This window comes from Bombina bombina, chromosome 5, assembly GCF_027579735.1.
Source record: "Bombina bombina isolate aBomBom1 chromosome 5, aBomBom1.pri, whole genome shotgun sequence".
NCBI classification, from domain to species: Eukaryota; Metazoa; Chordata; class Amphibia; order Anura; family Bombinatoridae; genus Bombina; species Bombina bombina.
Window position 1 is genome coordinate 968,866,317 of NC_069503.1, and position 6,147 is coordinate 968,872,463.

Here is a 6,147-nt window from a genome sequence, read left to right on the forward strand (position 1 = left end):
AATTAACAATTACAGGAAAAGTAGACAACATAAATTATGAACATACAGTATATAACAAAATATTTACTATGTATAGCTAAAGGTTTTATGGAGGTTTTAAAATTTAGCTTAATCCCAAAGTAAAGACAAAAACATGCTCTAATTCATAAGCATGTCATTTTAGCACTAGCAACCCTGACAGTGTACATGTTTATCTACAGCAGAGGGAACCCTAGAGAAACTGCTGTTCAGAGTAGATACTGCCAGTGCCCCAATCAGCAACGGCAGTTGCACAACCCAGATTCATGTGCTGTGCCTGCTTAAAGAGACATTAAACACTTTGAGATGGTAATATAAAATTATAAATTGTATATATAAAAACAACTTTGCAATATGCTTTCATTATTTATTTTGTCCCCTTTTCCTGCAATTCCATTCTGAAACTGTGAACTTTTCTGTTCCTGTTAGAAATGAAAGTGCAGAACACTGTTATATTATACATAGCCATTGGCTGCACACTCTAGTGACCTATTTATAACTGTCACTAATTGGCCACAGCAGAGAAGGTAACCTAAGTTACAACATGGCAGCAAACATTGTTTTATAGACACCAACACCTAGATTACAAGTTTTGTCAGTAAAGACCTGCGGGGCTAACAAGCCTTTTTTTCCAGCGCTCACTTAAGCCAACGCTGGTATTACAAGTTTTCTGAATGGCTGCATTAGCCTCAGAAAAGTGAGCGTTGAGCTATTAAATATTTAGTTAATAACTATTTAATAGCTACCTAGTTAAAATAATTACAAAATTACCTGTAAAATAAATCCTAACCTAAGTTACAAATACACCTAACACTACACTATCAATAAATTAATTAAATAAATTAACTACAATTATCTAAAATAAAATACAATTAAATAAACTAAACTATATTACAATAAAAACAAACACTAAATTACAAAAAATAAAAAAATATTACAAGACGTTTAATCTAATTACACCTAATCTAAGCCCCCTAATAAAATAAAAAAGCCCCCCAAAATAATAAAATTCCCTATCCTAAACTAAATTACAAAGTAATCAGCTCTTTTACCAGCCCTTTAAAGGGCTTTTTACGGGGCATTGCCCCAAAGTAATCAGCTTTTTTACCTGTAAAAAAAATAAATACAATTCCCCCCCAACATTACAACCCACCACCTACACACCCCTACTCTAAAACCCACCCGATCCCCCCCTTAAAAAAACCTAACACTACCCCATTGAAGATCACCCTACCTTGAGCTGTGTTCAGCCAGCCGGGCACCAGTGGTCATCCGATGGGGCAGAAGAGGACATCCGGACCGGCAGAAGTCTTCATCCTATCCAGGCAGAAGAGGACATCCGGACCGGCAGACATCCTCATCCAGGCGGCATCTTCTATCTTCATCCTTCCGGAGCGAAGCGGAGCCATCTTCTATCCAGCCGACGTGGAGCCATCCTCTTCAATCGAAGTCCTAGCGAGGAATGAATGTTCCTTTAAATGACGTCTATCTATCTATGACGTTCTATCAGCCAATCGGAATTAAGGTAGGAAAAATCTGATTGGTTGATTTAATCAGCCAATCAGATTGAAGTTCAATCCGATTGGCTGATTGGATCAGCCAATAGAATTGACCTTGCATTCTATTGGCTGATCCAATCAGCCAATTGGATTGAACTTCAATCCGATTGGCTGATTAAATCAACCAATCAGATTTTTCCTACCTTAATTCCGATTGGCTGATAGAATGCTATCAGCCAATCGGAATTTGAGGGACGCCATCTTGGATGACGTCATTTAAAAGAACCTTCATTCTTCGTTAGGACTTCGCTTGAAGAGGATGGCTCCGCGTCGGCTGGATAGAAGATGGCTCCTCTCCGCTCCGGAAGGATGAAGATAGAAGATGCCGCTTGGATGAAGATGTCTGCCGGTCCGGATGTCCTCTTCTGCCTGGATAGGATGAAGACTTCTGCAGGTCCGGATGTCCTCTTCTGCCCCATCGGATGACCACTGGTGCCCGGCTGGGTGAACACGGCTCAAGGTAGGGTGATCTTCAATGGGGTAGTGTTAGGTTTTTTACTTTGGGGCAATGCCCAGCAAAAAGCCCTTTTAAGGCCTGGTAAAAGAGCTGATTACTTTGTAATTTAGTTTAGGATAGGGAATTTTATTATTTTGGAGGGCTTTTTTATTTTATTCGGGGGCTTAGATTAGGTGTAATTAGATTAAACTTCTTGTAATATTTTTTTATTTTTTGTAATTTAGTGTTTGTTTTTGTAATATAGTTTAGTTTATTTAATTGTATTTTATTTTAGATAATTGTAGTTAATTTATTTAATTAATTTATTGATAGTGTAGTGTTAGGTGTATTTGTAACTTAGGTTAGGATTTATTTTACAGGTAATTTTGTAATTATTTTAACTAGGTAGCTATTAAATATTTATTAACTATTTAATAGCTATTGTACCTAGTTAAAATAAATACAAAGTTGCCTGTAAAATAAATATAAATCCTAAAATAGCTACAATGTAACTATTAGTTATATTGTAGCTATATTAGGGTTTATTTTATAGGTATTTAGTTTTAAATAGGATTAATTTATTTAATTATAGTAATTTTATCTAGATTTATTTAAATTATATTTAAATTAGGGGGGTGTTAGGGTTAGGGTTAGACTTAGATTTAGGGGTTAATAACTTTATTATAGTAGCGGTGACGTTGGGGGCTGGAGATTAGGGGTTAATAATTTTAGGTAGGTGGCGGCGACGTTGGGGGCGGCAGATTAGGGGTTAATAAAATTTACTATAGTGTTTGCGAGGCGGGAGTGCGGCGGTTTAGGTGTTAATACATTTATTATAGTGGCGGCGATGTCCGGTTGGCAGATTAGGGGTTGATAAGTGTAGGTAGGTGGTGGCGGCGACGTTGGGGGCGGCAGATGGGGTTAAGAAATATAAATTAGGTGTCGGCGATGTGAGGGGCAGCAGATTAGGGGTTCATAGGTATAATGTAGGTGGCGGCGATGTCCGGTCGGCAGATTAGGGGTTAAAAAAATGTATTTTAGTGTTTGCGATGTGGGGGGGCCTCGGTTTAGGGGTTAATAGTTAGTTTACGGGTGTTAGTGTACATTGTAGCACTTTAGTTAAGAGTTTTATGTTCCGGCGTTAGCCCATAAAACTTTTAACTACTGACTTTTAAATGCGGTAGAAGTCTTGACAGGAGAGGGTCTACCGCTCACTTCTTCCAAGACTTGTAATACCAGCGTTAGGCAAGTCCCATTAAAAAGATAGGATACGCAATTGACGCAAGGGGATTTGCGGTAGCCTCGAGTCGCGGAAGAAAAGTGAGCGGTGAGCCTCTACCTGTCAGACTCGTAATACCAGCGTTGAGACCTCTCAACGCTGCTTTTTAAAGCTAACGCAGAACTCGTAATCTAGCAGCAAAACTTTAAACTTACTTTGTCACTATTTAAACAACTAATGAAAGTTTAAAAAATATATCTATGTTATTCTCAGACTAATCGTTTCTTTGAATGCATCATTCTATCTAGTATTTATTTAGTGTTTAATGTCCCTTTAAAACCTGCAGTTCTCTGCTGCTACTAAGCGGTAATTTAACTATTTGTTTTTCTCCTTTGCAGTGATTAAACACAAAAACTTGTAGGGTCACTAGTGCTAAAATAACATACTGTAAAAATTACAGCATGTAATTTTTGCACTTTAATGAACTTTTAATGACAGTGGTGAAAATGTTGACATGTTGAAAAAATTGTCTGAATAAAGCTAATTTTGAACTACAAATAATCAGCAGATGGCGCCATTTATCCAAAGTAGCAATATTTACAAAAACACGTATATATAGTTTTGTTTTGTTTTTGGATCATACCCACTGTTAAAGATCATGCTGACACATTGGGATCTACTTATCAAACCATCAACTTTCTTGCATTCAACGGCACCAATACGCTCGCCTAAGATCGCCTAACATCGCTGCCGCGGACCTGAATACGTTCTCCAAAATTATCAAAAAAGCTGTCAAAAAGCCGCGCACCAAGTACGGTGCGATGAGCAGCGGACTGTTGTTAACTAACAGTCATCGATCTCGCTGCTCTTTGACTTTTTCCTGTCACTAAACACCCACACTATACTATACTGTTTTACCCCCTATTTCGCCGCTCCCAGAGCCCACCCCACCGCCACCTACATTATACTTATTAACCCCTAATCTTCCGCCCCCTACACTGCCGCCACCTACATTATATTTATTAACCCCTAATCTGCCGCCCCCTACACCGCCGCCACCTACATTATACTTATTAACCCCTAATCTTCCACCCCTACACCTACATTATATTTATTAACCCCTAATCTGCCGTCCCCTACACCACCGCCACCTACATTATACTTATTAACCCCTAATCTGCCGCCCCCTACACCGCCGCCACCTACATTATATTAATTAACCCCTAATATGCCCCCCTACACCGCCGCCACTATATTAAATTTATTAACCCATAAACCTAAGTCTAACCCTAACCTTTTGCCCCGCAAAAGGCCCTTTTAAGGGCTATTTGTAATTTAGTGTAGGGTAGGGCTTTTTTTTATTTTGGGGGGGCTTTTTTATTTTGTTAGGGGGATTAGATTAGGTGTAATTAGTTTAAATATCTTGTAATTTGTTTATTATTTTCTGTAATTTAGTGTTTTTTTTGTACTTTAGATAATTTTATTTAATTGTATTTAGTTTAGGGAAGTAATTTAATTATAGTGTATTGTTAGGTGTAATTGTAATTTAGATTAGGTTTTATTTCACAGGTATATTTGTATTTATTTTAACTAGGAGGTTATTAAATAGTTAATAACTATTTAATAACTATTGTACCTAGTTAAAATAAATACAAACTTGCCTGTAAAATAAAAATAAACCCTAAGCTAGCTACAATGTAAATATTAGTTATATTGTAGCTAGCTTAGGGTTTATTTTATAGGTAAGTATTTAGTTTTAAATAGGAATAATTTAGTTAATGATAGGAATATTTATTTAGATTTATTTAAATTATATTTAAGTTAGGGGGTGTTAGGGTTAGGGTTAGACTTAGGTTTAGGGGTTAATACATTTAATATAGTGGTGGTGGTGTAGAGGGGGCAGATAAGGGGTTAATAAATATAATGTAGGTGGAGGCAGTGTAGGGGGGGGCAGATTAGGGGTAATAAGTATAATGTAGATGGCGGTGTAGGGGGGGCAGATTAGGGGTTAATAACTTTATGTAGGTGGCGGCGGTGGCGGGGCGGCAGATTAGGGGTTAATAAGTATAATGTAGGTGGCGGCGGTGTTGGGGCAGCAGATTAAGGGTTAATAAGTATAATGTAGGTGGCGGCAGATTAGGGGTGTTTAGACTCGTGGTACATGTTAGGGTGTTAGGTGTAAACGTTACCATAGGAATCAATGGGATATCGGGCAGCAGTGAACATGAACTTTGCTGCTTTCCAACTCCCATTGATTCCTATGGCATCTGCGGCCTCCAGGGCGGCGGATTGAAAGCCAGGTATGCTGGGCCGGAATAGTGGCGAGCGTACCTGCTAGTTATTTGTTAACTATCGAAAGTAGTCAGATAGTGGAGAATTTGTGTTCGGAACATCTGTAATGACGTAAGCATTGATCTGTGTCAGACTGAGACCGGCGGATAGTATGTTACGTCACAATATTCTACTTTTGCCGGTTTGTAAGGTTTGATATCTAAGGGGAATCAGGCTCGCCACAAATACGCTGCGGAATTCCAGCGTATTTGCAGTTGACGGCTTGATAAATAGAGGCCATTATCTGTAATGTGTACATTTTAAGACAACCATTTATAAAATAAAAATATCATACAAATGTGTTATATGCACATTTTTTTCCCTCTCAATATCCTAAAATGGGGAAAAAATAAAACTAAACTTTGCTAAGCTATATTTGCTTAAGCTATATTTTAACAACCCTTTATCATTTAATACTGTCCAACACCAAATATATTAGGCACTTTATGTCCCTGTGTAATCAATAGCATGTAACTGTGTATTTATGTATGTATATACTGTATATGTATATATATATATATATATATATATATATATATATATATATTACAAAAAAAGCAGCACTAACCAGTATTTAAATACAA